Source organism: Erinaceus europaeus, chromosome 1 (assembly GCF_950295315.1).
Source record: "Erinaceus europaeus chromosome 1, mEriEur2.1, whole genome shotgun sequence".
Lineage (NCBI taxonomy): Eukaryota > Metazoa > Chordata > Mammalia > Eulipotyphla > Erinaceidae > Erinaceus > Erinaceus europaeus.
In genome coordinates this window covers 68,083,762-68,105,441 of record NC_080162.1, presented here as the reverse complement: position 1 = coordinate 68,105,441, position 21,680 = coordinate 68,083,762, and the positions used below count along the sequence as shown (strand labels likewise).

The 21,680-nt window shown below is 39.4% G+C and overlaps 1 pseudogene; it reads left to right on the top strand.

Moving 5' to 3' along the window:
- The first annotated feature begins 8,206 nt into the window (after positions 1 to 8,206).
- On the top strand, positions 8,207 to 14,830 carry LOC107523746 (peptidyl-prolyl cis-trans isomerase A-like; annotated as a pseudogene).
- Positions 14,831 to 21,680: the final 6,850 nt, after the last annotated feature.

Here is a 21,680-nt window from a genome sequence, read left to right as displayed (position 1 = left end):
AGGAAAGAAAGAAAGAAAGAAAGAAAGAAAGAAAGAAAGAGAGAGAGAGAGAGAGAAAGAAAGAAAGAAAGAAAGAAAGAAAGAAAGAAAGAAAGAAAGAAAGAGAGAAAGAAAGAGAGGAAGGAAGTGGGGGGTTGGGAAAGGGGGGAAGAAAGGAAAGAAGGAAGGAAGGGAGGAACAGAGGAAGGAAAAAGGGAACATCTGCTTTCTAATGGGTGCTTATGCTTCAGAAACCATTCCTAAGTAATGTCACCTAATTTCTTCATTTACTTGCAAAACATATGTGGCTCTAGATTCAGAATTACCTGCTAATTACCTACTTCCATTATCCAAGACCAAAGCTTTCAATATATGTTTGGTTATTGGCATGAGAAATAAAAATAACATAAAAAGAGACCCTCCTTCCACCACTTAATAATCTGGGCCCCTTTATCAAAAATTAGATGTTCATAAGTGTGGGAGTTTATTTCTGGGCATTCATTTCTTTTTTATTTTTTCATTTTTTTCCTTTATTGGGGGGGTTAATGTCTTATATTCAATGGTAAATACAATAGTTTTACATGTGTAACATTTTTCAGTTGTATTGTTATGTGGAAAATTAGGCATTCAATTCTGTTCCACTGGTTTGTGTATCTAATTTTGTTCCAGTACCAGGCTGTTTTAATTATGATAGTTTTATGATATAGTTTGAGATCTGGGAGTGTGATGCCTCCATTTCAATTTCTTTTTCTAAAGATATATTTTTTTAATATTCTGGGTGTTTTATAGTTTCAGATAAATGATTGTAGTAATTTTTGTTCTATTCTCTTAAAGAAACTTGGTAGGGCTTTGATGTGTATCACATTAAATTTGTATATGGTTCTGGGTAGAATATTCATTATGATGATACTAAATCTTCTAAATCCATTTCTTTGTATCATTTCCTATTTCCTTGAATAGAAACTCATGGTTTCCAGTATATGTCTTTCACTTCTTTGGTAAGGTTTATTGCTAGATACTTTATTGATTTTGCTGTGATAGTGAACAGGATTGATTTCTGGATATCCTCTTCTTTGGACTTAGTGTTTGCATAAAAACTGCTGATGATTTTTGTACATTAATTTTGTATCCTGACACTTTGCTGTATTGTTTAATGATTTCCAGAAGCTTCTTGCTGGATTCTTTTAGGTTTTTCTATGTATACTATCATATCATCTGCAAATAGTAAGAGTTTATCTTCTTCCCCTCCAATCTGTATTCCTTTGATTCTTCTCTTGCTTGATTGCTATGGTGAGCACTTCCAATACTATGTTGAAGAGTAATGGTGATAATGACAGCCCTACCTAGTCCCCAATCTGAAAGGGAATGCTTTCCGCTTCTGCCCGTTGAGTATGATGTTGGCTGTAGGTTTGCTGTATATGGACTCCACTATCTTAAGGAATTTTCCCTCAGTTCCACTTTTTATAGTATTCTGAGCATGAACAGGTATTGGATTTTGTCAAAAGCTTTCTCTGCATTGAGATAATAATGTGATTTTTGGTTTTGCTTTTTTGTAAAAATAAAAAATTATTTCTTGAGAGGCACATATCCAGAAAATACTACCAAGGAGAACAGTGTATAGATAGCTTAATAAGTCCGAATAAAGTATCACATTACTACTAACCAGGTCAAACAAATAAAATAAAATGTTCCAGCAATCTAGCCTTGTGACCCAATAAGGTGACAAATCTGGTTTTGCTTTTATTGATGTGGTGAATGACATTGATTGACTTATGTATATTGAACCAGCCTTACATTCCTAGAATAAATCCTAGAATAAATAAATAAATAAATAAATAATTCCTAGAATAAATACATTCCTAGAATAAATTGGTCATGATGAACAATCTTTTGAATATACTAGGCTAGGATCTTGTTCAGTATTTTAGCATATATGTTCATCAGAGATATTGGTCTGTCGTTCTCCAGAGAAATGCAAATAAAAACATTGAGATACCACCTCACCCCTGTGAGAATGTCATACATCAAAAATGACAGCAGCAACAAATGCTGCAGAGGTTGTGTGGACAAAGGAACCTTTCTGCACTGCTGGTGGGGATGTAAATTGGTCCAACCCCTGTGGAGAACCCTCACAAGGCTAGAAATGGACCTTCCATATGACTCAGTAATTTCTTTCCTAGGGATATATCCTAAGGACTCCATAACATCCATTCAAAAAGATTTGTATATACCTATGTTCATAGCAGCACAATTTGTAATAGTTAAAACCTGGAAGCAACCCAGGTGCTCAACAATAGATGAATGGCTGAGAAATCTGTGGTCTGTATACTAATGAACTGACCTTCTCTGACCTATCTTGGATGAAACAAGAAGGAATTATATTAAGTGAGATAAGTCAGAAAGACAAAGATGAGTAAGGGATGATCCCACTCATAAAGAGAAGTTGAGAAAGAACAGAAAGGGAAACTCAAAGCTGAATCTGACTAAGTTTGGGGTATTGCACCAAAGAAAAATTTCTGGGTGGAGGGTGAGGGTATTCAGCTTTTCTGTGGGGGGGGGGGGAAGAAGAGGGACACAGACCTTTGGTGATGGGAATGGTGTTCATAAACACTCCTATTAACTTATAGTCTGACAAATAACTATTTAATAAATATGAAAAGGGAATAATGGATTGAATGTCTCAAATGTTTTGGTGCATAGACCATAGTTCTGAGTATATATTCCTTTAATCTGAGCACTTAAGACTTCAAATTGGTAATCAGATTGAATTTTAACAGTAGGTTCAAATTGTTACTATCTTCCTAATAATGATTTTTTTCTTTGGAATGTTAAATCACCTATAGTCTTAGACTAGGTAGAACAGAAGCAACTGGTCATGCCACTTTATAAGACATAGCTATATGTAAATAGCATTAAAGGACGTAAGTTATGTATGGTGAGGTCTTGTATGATACAGCGAGTCCTAACAATGTGATTTTCAAAATCAACTCAATTTTCAAATAATTTCAGTATAAAAATAACTATCAATTGCCTTCTTAAACCCTAATACAGCAGGAACCTTCCCCACTCTCTATATATCCTATATTTCTCCCAGGCCTAGAACATCTGGGGTAGGGGTCCCTTTCCTGCATGCTTCTCTCAACTCATACCAACTGATACTGCATCTGCTGATCTCAACATAATCAATGCAACCACCTTGACACGTTTCACCTCAGATTGTGTCCAGAGATGTCAGGCGTGGAATGTCAACCCTCCAGATTCATTGCTCTGCCATCAAGTTCCAGATGTTACCATACACCAACCTGACTTCCCTGGGCAGATGACCTCACCAGTGTGTCCTGGAGCCCCGCTTCCCCAAAGCCCTGCCACACTAGGGAAATAGAGAGACAGGCTGGGAGATCAACCTGCCATTGCCCATGTTTAGTGGAGAAGCAATTACAGAAGCCAGACCTTCCACCTTCTGTACCCCATAATGATTCTGGGTCTATACTCCCAGAGAGATAAAGAATAAGGAAGCAGTGAGGTGGTGGCGTACCTGGTTGAGCACATGTGTTAAAAAGAATAGGGAAGCTATCAAGTGAGGGTTAGCATACAGAGCTATGGTAGTGGGAATTTTGTGGAATTGTACCCTGTTGGTATGCTTCTGGATTCTGCTTGTGAGACCTTCTGTTTTTATCATCACACTGGGTTAGCTTGTGTTGCTTGCGATGTGTTCTGTTTGCATGTCCACTGTTGGCTGGGCAACCCCCTGCTTCCGGGACATTGGTTTGGTCTTCCCCCCCTGCCTCCAGGACATTTGGTTTAGTCCTCGCTGGTTCGGGCTTTTTTCCTTCTCCCGCCCCCTATCGTAGGTAATTCCTTGATTTCTGACTCTTCCACCTCAGGAGAGGGATGCAGGACAGAATTGTGTTGTTATTAGGTTGTTGGACTGCATCCCCACTCATGAATGAAGATTGAACTGTGTTCTCAGCTGAGCCATGAGTCCCTGGTCGTCTCTGTCTCCTGCCCACAAAGCTAATCTGGCAACACCCCTCTTATCGTATGGTCTTGTCAATATTTCCATTTTATAAGTAAATTTTTAAAAATAAAAAATTGAAAAATAATAACAACTTAATTACTCATATAAATGGAAAAAAACACAACTAAAATGACTCTTAGACTCTGAAAAATGTGGTGGTAACCAGATGGAAAAGGGAATGAGAGGGATGGATAGAAGAAGTCATTGTGATAATCCAAAGGCAATGAAATTTTGGTGATGTGTGTGGCTAATCATATACACTTATTTACACAGATATAAAATGTAAATTTTACATTACACTTTTGAATGTATCTTAATTATATGAAATATTTTGTATTTGTGTAATTTTATTTCTTGGTGTTTTATACTCTTCAAACTAATAGTAAATCAATATTTGATTTTTTTTATTTTAAAATTTTTATTTATAAAAGGAAGCACTGACAAAACCATAGGATAAGAGGGGTACAACTCTACACAATTCCCACCACCAGAACTACCTGTCCCATCCTCTCCCCCAATAGCTTTCCTATTCTTTAACTTCTAGGAGTATGGACCTAGGGTCATTCTGGGGTGCAGAATGTGGGAGGTCTGGCTTCTGTAATTGCTTCCGCACTGAATATGGGCACTGGCAGGTCGATCCATACTCCCAGCCTGTCTTTCTCTTTCCCTAGTGGGTTGGGGCTCTGGGGAAGCAGAGCTCCAGGACACATTGGTGGGGTTGTCTGCCCAGGGAAGTCTGATTGGCATCATGTTAGCATCTGGAACGTGGTGGCTTAAAAAAAAGTTAACATATAAAGCCAAGCAAGTTGTTGACTGATCATGAACCTAAAGGCAAGAAGATTGCAGACGAAGATTTGGAGTATCCGTTTTGAAGATAGCTAGTAGGCCTATTTTAGTTATATTCCAAAGAGCCCATGATTATACTAATTTTTTCCTGAGCCTGACATCTGATATGCAGATGGATGCAAGTTGTTGTCTAGGGAGATGATGTCATGGCTGGAAAAAGGGCTTAGAAAGCTGGATCAAGGAAGAGAGTAGCTTCCAAATATGGGAAAAGTGTATAAATATCATTGGCTGTAAACCCCATTGATTTGATCTGGGACCAATATTCAGCATAGGAGCCTATGTAACCTCTGCATCCCTATAGATTCAAGCTCGCATTCTGTGGTCATGAGTAGAAATGTTCCAAGCTGCCCCAATTTCAAGATAGCTTTGGAGTGACTGAGGAAAGTGTAATAGGAAGTAGGTGAGGAGGGTATCTAGGTCTAAGCAGAAACTATTTCATTAGGAACTCTATGGTATCTTTTTGGGTCTTTCTACTTGTTTGCTTCATTTATTGACTCACTGCAGACTATTGTGTACTTTTGCTTTCAGGTATATATTTTGTCCTAATTTATGGATACATGTGTACATATGCCCTATCTCATGGGACATGGTCTATATCTAGGTTTTAGAACTTTGTTAATAAATGGAACACCTGAAATGGAATTAGAGAATCCTATGAGAAAGGAAAGGTCTCACCCAAGTAATGAGGCTGAAGGGTTGATGTTCCATGCCTCACATCTCTTGACACAGTCTAAAGTGAAGCATGTCAAGGTGGTACACATTGCATTAATTAGGTTGGGATCAGCAGATGCAGTATCATTTGGTATGATCTCAGAGAAGCATGCAGGAAAGTGAGCCCCACCCTACAGGTTCCAGGACTGGGGTGAAATATGGGCTTTATAGAGGAAGCGGGAGGTTCCTGCTATCTTAGGGTTTAAGAAGGCAATATATAGTTGTTGCTACAATCAAATTATGTGGCAATTGGGTTAACTTTGAAAATCATTGTTAGGATTTGCTGTATCATATACAACATCACCATAATTTATGTCCTTTGACATTATTTATATATAGTTGTGTCTTATAAAGTAACATCACCAATTGCTTCTGTTCTCCCTGTTCTAAGTTTTTAGGAGAGTCAACATTTCAAAGAACAAGTCATTATTAGAAATGTATTAACAATATGAGATCACTGTTAAAATTCAGTCTGATTACATGTTTGAAGTCTTAAGTGCTTAGACTGAAGGAACATATACTCAGCTTATGGTCTGTACATTAAAAGGTTTGAGACATTCAATCAGTCTTTCCCCTTTCATATTAATTAAATAGTGATTCATGAGACTACAGGTTAATAGGAGTGTATATCAACACCATTCCTACCACCTAAGTACTCTGTCCTGACTCCCCCCAGTGTCCTTCCACCCCCAGTGAAGCTAAACATCTACTCTCATTCTCCACCCAGAGATTTTTACTTTGGTTTATAGTTTTATTATTGACCCCCTGGTCCTTTTCATAGAAACAGTAGCCTTGGAAAAATTCTAGAGGGCCTTCCCCTCATCTACTCTTCTCCAGTCCTCTTGTACCTGAAAAATGGGGCTAAAAACTCCCTGTCCCTATTCTTACCTAATATGGGATCTTTCAATCAGAAAAATAGTACTTCTTGTAGTTACACTAGTTATAGCCTGTTCACTAGTATAGTGAGTTTTGAGAGGCCTGGTTATTCCATAGGGTGCTTCAGAAGGTCATACCTGAAATCTACTAGGAATTCTGTTGCTTTCACCATGATCCTGTGTTCCAGGGTGTGGTCTATTGGGGGGAGGTTCAGGTTTATTGTTTAAATGTTAATTGTGTAAACAAGCTGGCAACCTCAGCAGGCAGCCTAATCCCAGCCCCTTATACATTGGCAGATATCCAAGAAAGTGTATGATCCCAGCCTATGTCTGAGCTCACCTTTGCAGGTAATGGGGCAGGTATGTGACATTAAAGAGCAGGAAGGCCAGCAAGAGTTGGTAATTGTTTAACTCTTCAAGGCACACCTCTGCGTACATGGACCACACCTGTAGACCTGGCAGGACGTGCTGTGCATGACTGGACAGAGGTGCTTGGTACACTTGGAGCCAAGGAATGGATTTAGGCGGGAGCCCAGGGCTGACAGGAAGCCTAGCCCTGGCCTGTTTGAAATCCTGGGACTCAAAATGTCTGCGTTTAAGAAAGGCAGCTACTCATTAGCTAGATGAACTTAACCAGTCATGCCACTTTTTGTCACCTTAGTTTCCTCACCTATGTTATGAGAGATTTGGACATATGATTCCCTAAGTTACCTTTTTATCTCTGACATGCTCTAGTGAAGTGTTTCTCAAACTAGAGGAACTAACAGAATCACTTGGCAAGCTTGTTAAAAATATAGACTGCTGGGGGCCAGGCGGTAGTTAAAGGGTTAAGTGCACATGGCCCAAAGCTAAAGGACCAGCCTAAAGATCCCAGTTAGAGCCCCCAGCTCTCTACCTGCAGGGGGTGAAGCTTAACAAGCAGTGAAGCCTGTCTGCAGGTGTCAATCTTTCTTTCTCCCTCTCTATCTTCCCCTCCTCTGGATTTCTCTCTGTCCTATCCAACAACTGCAATAACAACAAGGCCAACAAAAATGGGGAAAAATGGCCTTCAGGGGAAGTGGATTCATCATGCAGGCACCTAGCCCCAGTGATAACCCTGGAGGCAATGTATATACATATATACATTGAGAGAGAGAGAGAGAAAGAGAAAGAGAGAGAGAGAGAGAGAGAGAGAGGCTGCTAAGCAGAACTTGAGTTTACATTTCCTTCCTTCCATCCATCCATCCTTCCTAACTTCCTTCCATTCTCCTTCCTTCATCTCTCTCTTTCTTCCTTTACAGTTATTCCTCATTTATTGCGGTTAATCAGTTCCAGACTCTACTGCAGTAAGTGAATTTCCTCAAAGTAAGATTCTTTATTTATAAATCGAATATTTGGGTAGTTAGAGCATAGAAAACCTGTTTATGACCTTCTGAATATTTTTAAACATGATTAGAGTCCTCTAGACATGAAATAACACCCCTTTAGCTGTGCTTCCTTGTCGAAAAGCACAGTAGCCATTGCACAGATATTCTTTTCATCTTTATGGATGGAGTGAACAGTAGACTCATTCAAGTCACAGTGGTGGGCAACCTCCACGATTTTCTTGCCATCTTTGATCATATTCAAGAGTTTCACCTTCTTCCACATGGTAAGCATCTTCCTCCAGCGCTTACTCATCATCAGAAGGCTTAGAAGAAGCACGTTTAACAGCCATTGTGGGGCATAGATAAAGGTTTTCAGAAATAGCAAATATTTACAAGAGCAAAGATACTTCCGAACATAATGATGTAGAAGCATGTATGAGAGAAACACACTTGGTTTCCCCAAACCCAATTTCAAATACACACAAGGAGTGGTTGAACAGCCGCACCTGGTGTTGAAGCATTTGCAGGTATACTCGAATACACAGACCTACACTTTATACAGACAGTAATTTTAATTGTAATACAGGACTCAGACAACTGAGTGCATGCTGGATCATTTTCACTGTTTATTTTTTAATTTTTATTATCTTTATTTATTGGATAGAGACAGTCAGAAATTGAGAGGGTAGAGGGATATAGAGAGGGAGAGAGAAAGGGAGACATCTGCAGCTCTGCTTCACCACTTGCAAAGATTTCGCCCTGCAGGTGGGGACCAGGGGCTTGAACCTGGGTCCTTGCACATTGTAACATGTGCTCAAGCAGGTGTGCCACCACCTGGCCCCTCATTTCCACTGTTTACATCAACTTTTTAATGAATATATTTGAAAAAAACACGATAGAGTGAAGCCACAAAAGTTGAAGCACAAAGTGGCAAGCAACAACTGTTACTTTTTCATTGTCCTTTCCTTTATCCTGACAGAAACACTGAGAAACACGGAAAGAGAAAGAGAGAAACACCTGCAACACTGCTCTAACACTTGTGAAGATTTCCCCTAACTGTTTGGGACTGGAGGCTTGAATAAAAAACAGTGGTTCGTGAAGTATAGTTCCCAAACAAGCAGCTGAGTAGCATTTGAAGACCTTTTCTAAATGTAACCTCAAGATTCATTGGCACCTCCAATGGAGTATACATATTACTATGAGTGAAGGCCCAGGTTCAAGCACCCAGTTCCCACAAGAGTTCTCACAAAGATAGATAACCACCATAGTTCTCACAAAGTCTTAGAGGCAGTCTTCAGTGTATCTATTATTTTTTATGCTTGTTCCTTTCTCTGTATTCTACATATGAGCAGAACCATCTAGTAGTTGTCTTTCACCTCCTTACTACAAGTAACTCAAGTTCTATCTATTCTGTCTCAAGTGACAACAATATCATCTTTGTAAATTTCCCAATAATTCTTGTCTCCTGGCTTTCCTACCTTTCCTTTCAGTGTGGTCTGGGGCAAAAGTGATGGAGTATCATTTCTGAGAACTGGTTCAAACACAATGTCTTCCATCTTGTTTTCTTTCACTCCTTCTCTTGCTGATTTTTCATCATGTTGACTGTGATGATGAAAGAGGAAAACACCACATAGCAAAGAATTATGGGTAGTTTCTAGCTAACTGTAGCAGAAACCGAAACCCACACCCTTAGACTGAGTTCAGAAGCATATCCTTCCCCAGCCAAGTATTCTAAAGAGATCACAGATAAGTTCAATACCTTGAGGACAGCCCTCAGAAAGATCCAGAAGCAAAGAACAGAGCATACTAATAATTACAGCAACAAAGTTAATAAATGTATGTTCTTTGAAGCTGCTAAGTTTGAAAGTACTCTGTTAACATTAGAGGTATTATAAAGTACTCAACATCTGAAAACCTCAAATCATGACACAACACTCACTAACTAGTACAGTAATTGTATAGAAGTAGCTCGTGAAAGTCAAGTGTGTCCCTCTCTTCAGGCCCCCATATTCAGGGATATCATTTTAATAAACTGAAATCAAAATCATGATAGGCCTTGTTCAATGTCAATCAACAAGCAGTAATATTTTTTACATTCATGACTTAATAATAGTTTACAAAATTATAAGATTACAATGCATGGTTCCACACTATACCCACCACCAAAGTTCCAAATGATAGCATTTTGAGGTCTAATTTGCCTATATACATCTGTGCTTTGAGAAGTCTAAAGTAGGGAGTCGAGCGGTAGCGTAGTGGGTTAAGTGCACATGGTGCGAAGCACAAGGATCCTCTTTCGAACCCCCAGGCCCCACCTGCAGGGGAGTTGCTTCACAAGCGGTGAAGCAGGGCTGTAGGTGTCTTTCTCTCTCCCTCTCTGTCTTCTCCTCCTCTCTCCATTTCTCTCTGTCCTATCCAACAACAATGACAACAACAACAGCAATAATAACTACAACAATAATAAAAAACAAGGGCAACAAAAGGGAAAATAAATAATAAAGAAATAAAATAAAAGCTTTATAAAAAAGAAGTCTAAAGTAAAATTGAATTTCTTCATTTCTGGTATCATAAGAAGCTTGCTTAATTATATAATCAGTACCAAAGTAGTTTCTTTTTAAAGTGGTTTTCTTTTGTTTTTAATGTTTATTTATTTAGTAGACACAGAAAGAAATTGATGGTAGGGGGAGATAGAGAGGGAGAGAGAAAAAGAGACATCTGCAGCCCTGCTTCACCACTTGTGAAGTTTTCCCCCTGCAGGTGGAGACCATGGGCTGGGCTTGAACCTGCATCCTTGTGCACTGTAATGTGTGCACTTAACCAGCTGCACCACTGCGTGCCCCCCCCCCAAAGTAGTTTCTGTTGGTGGAATTGGAGATATCAAGTCATGTGAATTACCTGGGTTGCTACACAGGGCTTCTCCTTTGTATGAACAGGGTGGGTGAACTCAAGAGTCTATAAGCTTCTGAATAGCATCATCATTTTAGAAATATGAAATTATGTTTTTTCTACCTGGTTGTAAAGGATTTTTGTTGCTTCACATGGCTTAGTGTCTTTCAAAGAAATATTGTTGTTTATTTCAAGGGAACCTTCTTTGTGAGGCTCTGTAGAACCACCCAGAGCAATGCAGAATTATGCCAAGAATTTCTAGCACTTATGCTATTTACAAATAAATATTTGTTCTCGGAATGAATTTCTTTTAGGATATTTTTATTGATTTAATTATGAATGACAAGTCCATTACATAAGAGGGGTAAAATTCCACATAATTCCCACCACCAGAGTTCTGTATACCATCCCCTCCATTGGAAGCTTTCCTATACTTTACCCCTCTGGGAGCGTGGATCCAGGATCATAATGGGGTGCAGAAGGTGGGAGGCCTGGCGTCTATAACTGTTTCTCCACTGGACATGAGCATTGGCAGATTGGTCCATACTCCCAGCCTATTTCTCTCTTTTCCTAGTGGGGCAGGACTCTGGAGAGGTGGGTTTCCTAGGACTGTTTTTAATGTTACATAGTACCTAGTTCTGTTAGGGGACATGGCCACCCTTTCCTCTGACTATTGAAAGCTAGTCATAATAATTTTAAAAGGAACTAGTAGTTATGAATGATGAAGTTTTTTTTCTCATCAGTTTGAAAATCAGCCATTAGTAAGATTCATAAAATACAACTATGCATTTAGCAGATGGAGCATATTCATTTAGCAGTTGAAAAATTGATGTGTATCTATAGTGGTCATGTACTGAATATATATAGTTTGCACATGACAAATTTTGAGGGTTCTAAATCAGCTCTGACCCTAAAATCATTCTTCTTTCTGACCTCTCTGATAGCATTCACCTCTCCCATTTTTCAGTGTTACAGTCTGAAAATTTTGGAGGGAAAATTTGGGGAAGGAAACTCCAGTTTTTAATTTCATTGGCTTCCCTGACAGGAAATTCTCACTAGCCTTGAACTTAAGGGTCATCTGTTATGACTTTTCATCACTTTTTCATTTCCAGTTAAAAAGAACAGTTCTGGCCACTGTTCCTGGTATGTCATCCTCTTTAAACATCTCAACTCCCAATTTTTATGATTGAAAAATTAATTCCCCCAAATAAATGTTTCAGATGTAGATGGCATTGGTCCTCAGTTAATTGCCACATTTCATTTATAATGTTAAAAAGTCTTATTTTTTTATTTATTTAAGAAAGGAGACATTAACAAAAGCATAGGATTGGAGGGGTACAACTCCACACAGTTCCCACCACCCAGTCTCCATATCCCATCCCCTTCCCTGATAGCTTTCCCATTCTCTATCCCTCTGGGAGCATGGACCCAGGGTCGTTGTGGGTTGCAGAAGGTAGAAGGTCTGGCTTCTGTAATTGCTTCCCCGCTGAATATGGGCTTTGACTGGTGGATCCATATTCCCAGTCTGCCTCTCTCTTTCCCTAGTACGGTGGGTCTCTGGGGAAGCAGAGCTCCAGGACACATTGGTGGGGTCATCGGTCCAGGTCCAGGGAAGTCTGGTCAGCTTCATGCTGGCATCTGGAACCTGGTGGCCGAAAATAGAGTTAGTGTACAAAGCCAAACAAATTGTTCAACAATCATGGACCTAAAGGCTGGAATAGTGCAGATGAAGTGTTGGGGAGGTACTGTCTGCAGACTTTTGTGTACTTCTGCTTTCAGGTATATATTTTTTCCCTGGCTTATAGACACATGTGAACATATGCTCTATCTCAGGGGACCTGGTCTATGTCTAGGTTTGGGGACTTTACTGGGGAGTGGAACACCTGGAATGGAATTATGGGTCTTCAGGTGGGAAGAAACTAGGGAAGTTTACTTAAGGTATATTCCAAGGGGCCTATGACTTTTTGCCTGAACCTGGCAGCTAACATGCAAGTGGACTAAAAATGTTGTCTGGGAAGATTGTATCAGCGCTTAGAATATGGCTAGAAAGTTAGATTAAGGGAGAGAGTAGCTCCCTAACATGAGGAAACTATATAAATACCGTTAACTGTTTACACCATTGGTCTGACCTAGGGCCCATATTTATTCATATTTATCACAGGAGCCTGTGTGTCCTCTGAAGCCCTGTCAGTTTGAGCTCACAGTCTATGGTGCATCTAGGAATTGTAGACTGCACTCATTTCAGGTCCAGTCTTCCTCAAGTGTCAGTGTTATCTGGCCCAGCCTCCCTTCAGAGAGTGGGGCAGTCTCTACTGCTGCTGCTTTACAGTGAGGGCAAGGCCTTGGAGAGGCCTACAGGAGGGCTTATGATGATGTTTCTTATGGAAATGACCAGTGTTGATGTAAAGAGGAATATATTAGGCCCATCATATCTATGTGGAAATCCAAGGATTCCCTGACTAGAGCCTTAGATGATGGGGTGGCCTGGTATTGACCAAAAATTCCATCATTAAAATGAGTCAATCTCTTCTCCTTATCCAGCTTTTGTAGTCCTTTATTTATCTGACAAGGTTAAATATGACAGTTGGTAAATCTTTGCATGTCATTTGTTGTATCCAAACTGGCTTGGGGTTTTAGGATCTGGCCTCAAGTTGGAGAGGAAATAGACATATGGTTTAAGTGGGATATGAGTTTTATTGCATTTTAACCCTAAGTTTAACCTTTGGTTTTACTGTATTTTACTTTAAAACATCATTTTTTTAATCTCAAAGTTTTTGTGGGTCAAAATGCCATCAATATGTTAACTTGGTGGATTAAGGTCTAGGTACTTCATAAGGTTGTAGTCAAAGGTTACAGTAATCTTAAGATTTGACTGAAACAAGGTCTGCTGCCAAGCTTATTCTCCCATAGGTGTTAGCTTCTCTCAGTGGTGGTCTTTTTGGGCTGCCTGAATGTCCTTATAGCTTGACAACTGACTTATCTGAGAATACGTAATAAGAAAGGGAGGAGAGCACTTGCAGATGATTCCACCTAGTTGCCGCTAGTGTCTCAAACCCCACCGTGTTACCTTCAACATTGCCGTCGACAGCAAGGCCTGTCTCCTTCAAGCTGTTTGCAGACTAAGTTCCGAAGACCACAGAAAAATTTCACATTCTGGGCACTGGAGAGAAAGGGTTTGATTATAAAGGTTTCTGCTTTCACAGAGTTATACCTGGATTTATGTGCCAGGGTGGTGACTTCACATACCATAATGACACTGGAGGCAAGTCCATCTATGGGGAGAAATTCAAGGATGAGAGTTTCATCCTGAAACATATAGTCCCTGGCATGTTGTCAATGGCAAATGCTGGACCCAACACAAACAGTTCCAAGTTCTTTTTTTTTTTAAGAAGCACTCTATGGGGAGTCTGCCTGTAGCACAGCGGGTTAAGCGCAGGTGGCGCAAAGCACAAGGACCGGCATAAGGATCCCGGTTCGAACCCCGGCTCCCCACCTGCAGGGGAGTCGCTTCACAGGTGGTGAAGCAGGTCTGCAAGTGTCTATCTTTCTCTCCTCCTCTCTGTCTTCCCCTCCTCTCTCCATTTCTCTCTGTCCTATCCAACAACGACAACAACAATAATAACTACAACAATAAAACAACAAGGGCAACAAAAGGGAATAAATAAATTAAATAAATATTAAAAAAAAGAAAAAATATTTTTAAAAAAGAAGCACTCTTTTTCTTCTTTCTCTTACTTTTTTAAAAATTTATTCCCTTTTATTGCCCTTGTTGTTTTATTGTTGCTGTTACTGATGTCGTTGTTGTTGGATAGGACAGAAAAAATGGAGAGAGGAGGGGAAGACAGAAAAGACAGACACCTGCAGACCTGCTTCACTGCTTGTGAAGCGACTCCCCTGCAGGTGGGGAGCTGGGGGCTTGAACCGGGATCCTTGTGCCAGGTCCTTACACTTCGCGCACCACGTGCCCTTAACCCGCTGTACTACTGCCTGACTCCCTAGGTTCCAAGTTCTTTATCTGAACTGCTAAGACTGAGTAGTTGGATAACAAGCATGTGGTGTTTGGCAAAGTGAAGGAGAGCATGAATGTTGTGCAGGCTATGGTGGGCTTTGGCTCCAAGAAAGGCAAGACCAGCAAGAAGATTATCACTGCTGACTGTGGACTAATCTAATAAAGCTGAGTTGTGTTTTATTTTGACCACCAGACCATTTCTTCTGTAGCTCAGCAGAGCACCTCTTCATGCCTCTGCTCAAAATGCCCTATAACTGTGCTCTTACTACAGTTCCTTTGGTTTCCATGTTTTCTTTATTGTCTCTTCTAAGTCTAACTGGATTGTAAAGTGTATGATTACGAAATAAAGAAACAAACTATTGTGTGCCCTTGATTGGGCTGTGGTGTTGAAAAGGAGAGAGGGAGGGAGGGAGGGGGGGGGGAGAGAGAGAGAGAGAGAGAGAGAGAGAGAGAGAGAGGAAGAGAGAGAGAGAGAGATAGAGAGAGGACACAAGTCAGTTTGTTTGTTTTTGTTACCAAGTTATCACTCAGTGTCAGCAATCGACTACTCCTGTCAGCCTTTTTTTTTTTTTTTAAGCTAGATAAAGCAGAGAGAATTGAGAAGGGATGGGGTGATAGAGAATGGAAAAAAAAAAACTGCTTCACCACTAATAAAGCTTCCTCCCTGCAAGTGGGGACTGGGGGCTTGAACCCAGGTTCTTGTACATGGTAATATGCAAGCTTAACCAGGTGCACTACCATGTGGCTCAAACATCAGAACGTCAGTCTCTTTATCTTTTTCTTTTTTGTTTTTTTGCCTCCAGGGATATTGCTGGGGCTCAGTGCCTGTACCATAAATCCACTACTACTGGATGCTATTTTCCCCCCTTTTGTTGCCCTTGTTGTTTTATCACTGTTGTGGTTATTATTATTGTTGTTATTGATGTCCTAGTTGTTGGATAGGACAGAGAGAGATGGAGAGAGAAGGGGAAGACAGAGAAGGGGAGAGAAAGATAGACACCTTCAGACCTGCTCCACTGTCTGTGAAGTTAGCTCCTGCAGGTGGGGTAGTCAGAATGGAATCATAGTAGCCCTCAACCAGTCTATCTACTCAACTAACTCTGCAAAATAAAGATATATATATATATATATATATATATATATATATATGTATATATATATATCCTAATCTCTTTTGACAGCCTCAGCATTATTATTACTCCTTGATAGTCCTTAGAAAAAGTACTGTATAATATTGGCCAAAAATATATATATGTGGCAAAAATATATATCAACTAAAGGATAATTATTGTCCCTATGACAACCTTTATTGGAATCATCAAACAAGTAAGTGCTTAAAACTTAAGGTTAACTTGGGTCCCACTAAAATCCTAGGTATATTTCCTCCTTAACTTCAGGACAGATCCCATAAACCTAATAATAATTTGGATACAACAAGTAACTCTCAACACTTTAATGACTGGAAGAAAGCCTAAGCTCATCAGATACAGAAGGAACTACAAAAGCTGGATAAGGGTAAGAGACTGACTTACATAATGATGTTGTTTGTTTGCCACCAGGGTTAGTGCTGGGGCTCAGTGTCAGCATTACGAATCCACAGCTCCAAGCAGCCATTTTTTTCCTTTATTTTATTTTATTTTTTTTCTGTTTTATTCGATAGAAATTCAAAGAGAAGAGGAAAATAGAAAGAGAGAAAGATAAACACCAAAGACCTCTTTTGCCACTTATAAATCCCCCCCCCCCTGCAACCTGGGTCCTTACATATGGTAATATCTGTGATCAACCAAGTGTGCCACCACCCAGCCCCCTCCTTTACCTTTTAATGTGCTTACTAAAAAACTTGAAATTACATAAATGACTTGCATTGTATTTCTCATGGCTAGAGCTGCTCTAGACTAGCCAAACTGATATCTTTATTTTCTTAGTCTTCCATCTGTAAAGGTCACAAGTATATGTCTAATTATATTTCTGGCACTTAGTTCAGAGCAACATTGACTATCTCAAGGCTTCTACTTACCCAGGTGAATTAACTACTGAGTTTGAAAAATGTGGTTCTATGATTTTATAAGTCTGCTCTTTGGACCCTCCATATGTACATTAATAACTGAGGATGTCCTAGGAAATTTTTGGCAAGTATTTGTGATGAAGGATCTGGTATATACAAAAACTGGATCTCAAAATTTTACTTCTATGGTTGAAAGACTGTGTCAGACTAAGTAGCAACAACTGGATTGGAGCCATTACATACTATTTCTTCATCCCCGCCCCGCCCCCCCCCCCTTTTTTTTGTTTTTTTAGCCTGTGAGTCAGCACAGACAAATTCAAGTCTAAATTTAGTCTCGAAGATTATGGCACATAGAATAGCCCATTTGCATCTTCCTGAATTGATTGAGTAGTTAGAGAACTGATTGATGAGGGATGTTGCAAAACAGTGAAGGGTCTCAGTATTTAGTGAGCATATGTTCAACTCCATCTAGAACTGCTTGCTCAGGATTCTTGACTGTAATTTATCTCATGTCTGAGGAAAATTAATCTCTCTCGAATGTTGACTCAAAGGGGTTCCTCTGTACACTCATTCCAAGCAACTTCTGGTTTTGACTCCTTTCCTCAGATTGATCAATGGCAGGGCCACGAAGCCTGTTGTAGGCCTCTGCTCCCTATCACCCTTCTTGTTGACATTCCAGAGTGCTAAGCTCACAAATGTACTGGGAGGACAGTAGCTGGAGGACACTAATTCCCTAAGAGAGAATATTTGACTTTCACGGTATGTGACTTTGTTATTTTCCCATCCTTGTAAGAGCTTGACATTGTTTCAGAAAATAATGTTGAATTGGGGAATGTCGCTTCTCATTTCTTTCTCTCTGACCCATGCTGTCTAATGTCTTCACTTGCCTCAAACCCTTTTATGGAATGAGACAAGGCTTAAAATAAATAAATAAATAAATAAGTAAATAAGTAAATCTGCCTTCAGTGTAAAAGTAGGTTGGACTGTTTGAGGATTAGCTTTGTCTCAGTCACTTGAAAAAAGATAGTTTAAAAATGAAAGCTGCACGCAGGTGGCGCAAAGCACAAGGACCAACATAAGGATCCCGGTTCGAACCCCGGCTCCCCACCTGCGGGGAGTCGCTTCACAGGCGGTGAAGCAGGTCTGCAGGTGTCTATCTTCCTCTCTTCCTCTCTGTCTTCCCCTCCTCTCTCCATTTCTCTCTGTCCTATCCAACAATGACAACAACAATAATAACTACAACAATAAAACAACAAGGGCAACAAAAGGGAATAAATAAATAAAATAAATATTGAAAAATAATAATAAAATAAAAAAATAAATAAAATCTGCAGTGTTCTATATATAAAAAAGAACACTGAATTAATAAGGATCATTCAATAGATATGGTAAAAAAAAAAAAGTTCAGTATTTGAAAACATGTGACTACCTAAAGACAAAAGTCAGACTTACACTACACTTTTTCCTCCCTAAATATGTGCAGCATGGAAAACACAAAGCACTTGGCCTTTTTTTTTTAATCTTTATTTATTAGATAGAATCAGCCAGAAATTGAAAGGAAGGGGGAGATAGAGACAAAGAGAGACACCTGCAACACTGCTTCATCATTTGTGAAGCTTTCCTCCCTGCAGATGGAACTGGAACTTGAACCTGGGTCCTTAAACACTATAACATGTGTGTGCTCTACCTGGTGTGCCACCACCCAGGCCCAGAGCACTGGGTCTTTTATTGCAAGTTCTACTTGAAATGCTACAGTAGCTGTATGTATCATCCATCAATGGCCTAAGCCATCTGGCCAAAAAAGATGCTGAGATTTATAATGATCCTTAAGTAAAACTGGGGTGAAGCTAGGAATCATGTGAATGTAGGTAAAAGAGGAGTGAAATGGAATGGGGAATAGGCATTGAGTCAAAAAAGACATCTCCTCCTAATAGGAGAATCTTCTGCAAGGTGGCATTTTGGGGTAACATATTAGGAATCTAGTTTGCAAAACTCTGATTACAAGGAACAGAATCATACATAGCCTGTTAAATAATGGGAGAAAGTTGGGCAGAAGCTAGTGCTTTCTTTATATTAGAGTAGTAGTTTTCAAGTGGGGGAGGTTTTCTCCAGTGAGGGACATATGGCAATGTCTGTGAATATTTTGGATTATGAAAAAGTAAGATGCTACCAGTATCTAGTGGTAGATGCTTGAAATTCTGCTAAACATCCTACATTGGATGTACTAAACATAGGACAATTCTAACAAGGTATTAACCAAACCCAAACTGTTAATAGAGTTGAGGTTATAAAACTTTGAAATGGGTGCTCATTAGAGAAATGCACATTAAAACTGTAATGAGATTCCAGTTTACACTTGAGAATGGCCTACACCAACAAAACGTGTTGTTAGGTTGTAGAGCAGAGGGGGCTCTGTTGAACTATTGTTGGGAATGCAAACGGGTACAGCCCCTTTGGAAGACTGTATAGAGTCCTTAAACAAGTAAAAATGGAATTACCTTATGATCCACCAATACCACTCTTGGTTATTTATCCAAAGGACATGCAGGCACTTATTCAAAAGGATGTATGCACCCTTATGTTTATAGATGCATTATTCACAATTGCCAAAAAAAATGGTAGCAGTCTAAATGTCCACTGACAGAGGACTGGACTAGAAAGTTATAAGATATTTACTTCATGAAATACTACTCTTCATGGGAGTCAGGTGGTAGCGCAGCGAGTTATACGCACGTGGCGTGCGAAGCGCAAGGACTGGTGTAAGGACCCCAGTTCAAGCCCCCGGCTCCCCACCTGCAGGGGGCTCACTTCACAAGTGGTGAAGCAGGTCTTCAGGTGTCTGTCTTTCTCTCCCCATTTCTGTCTTCCCCTCCTCTCTCTATTAATAGTAACAACAACAATAACTACAACAATAAAAAAACAAAGACTACTCTGCAATCATAGAAGATGTTATTCTGTCTTTTGAGACAAAATGGATGGAACCAGAGGTGATTGTAAGTAGCTTAATAAGCAAAAAGAAGAAAGACAACTACCAGTTGGTTTCACTCATATGTAGAATCTACAGACTGCAATACATGAACTTGCAAAGAAGCCCCCTCTCCCAACAGAAGGAAACAGTCTCTACAACTTTGTGGCAACTATGGTAGTTATCTTTGGAAGGGTGGAGGGACAGAACTTTGGTCATAGATACAGTGTGGAACTATACCCTGTAATCTTAAAATCTTGTAACCTATTAATCACAAATAAAAATGGCAAGTAAAAGAGAAATTTTCTAAAATGGGAAAACATTTGCTCCAATCATCCCCACTCCAGTGTTCTGAAGGACACTGCCTATCAAAGACAAAAAACCAAAGATAATAATCTTGTTTTGTTTATTCTTCCCATACTCATAAGAATACACTATACTTGAATGAACAATGGGTTCTGAGACAGAAGAACTAACAAGAAAAATAACCAGTAGCCTGTTGGCCATACTGTCGTCATTTAATTCAGAAAGTGGGCGTTTGTTTTGTTTTGTTTTGCCTTGATTTTTTGGCTTGCTACACAGGTGTGTCTACAGGATATGTGGGGGGGGGGGTGGTACAGGTGGAGAGAATTCTCAGAATTTTTTTCTGTTTATTGAGTCAGGTATTAGTCATTCCACACTTTTTTTATATGCCAGAGTTTTACTGCTTTGGAATGACTTTTTTCAGACAGAGACAGAGGTAGAGAAGGAAATACATGACGACACTGAAGCTTTCCCCAGTACATTGACAATGACTGGGCTTGAACCTGAGGTGGGGGTATAGCAGAAGAAGAACTCTCCTAGGTGAGTTATCTTGTCAGCCTAGACATTGGGTCTAAATGGACTTTCACCTGGAAATAGTCACGCAAAGGTAGAATTAGTGTTGCCAATGTATTTATTTTATTCTATTTATTTTTATTGTAAGAGGGTGAGGTCAAAGCAAATACAGGACCTCACACAGTCAGTGCTAGCCCTAAAGATAGAATGACTGAGCACTGTACATAGACAGCAGGACCTCTTTATCCCTAAAGATTTGAAATAAAAGGCAGACCCATTTGCAAGGGATGGTTAACTGGATATATACCAGGATGAGCAGAGGGTAGTGCCTTTGGAGAGGTATACTATTCTTCCACTCCACTGGGTACTTCAGTTCCTGTGTCTGCCTCAAAATGTTGGGTTGTCAGAAAAAGTCATGATTCATTTTTTTTGCATAAAGAAACATAGAACAATATGTCGTGCCTCACCAATGTATCTGGAAGTCTGGTTCCTAGCTGCCTCAGCTAATAGGAACAACAGCAGAGTTCAATAGGTAGGAGGAAGAGAAAGGATACTTATTATCTTACTCTTATCCAGCCTAGGCGGCAGTTTATAATTATAGCTCCTTATGGTTCCATTTCTCCCTAGGCTCAGCCAAACCTGCATTCTTTGTTCCCTTGTCAGGTCTACAAATGATTGGGAAAAAAAAAAAAAAAAAAAACACCTCCCGATATTTAGTATCAGAATTCTTTTAACATCTTTTATTACTTCCATTAAAACTCTCCAGACCTCTTAGAGCAAAAAGAACCTTCTTTACTAGTAAAAATGCAAATTCCATAGCCACTTTGGACAGCAGGTGACTATATATAAAATTAAATGTATGATTCATCAGTCAAACTTCTAGGTATTTACACAAATGAATAAAGAAATATATCTACACAAAAATATGCACATATATGTTTATAGCAATTTTATTCATAATTGTCACATATGGAAGCAGCTAAAGCATCTTTTCATAGGTAAATAGAAATATTTACAGAAGATATATATATATATATATAGTGGTATGCATATAGATATGATATACCATGACAAAAACCTTACCACAAATCTATGTCTAATATAATATTAATTTGTTTTAGTTACAGAATATGTATTATATTACAGAATATATATAATTACAGAATAGTTACAGAATATATATCATTATACACAATATAATATTAATTTGTTTTAGGAACAGAA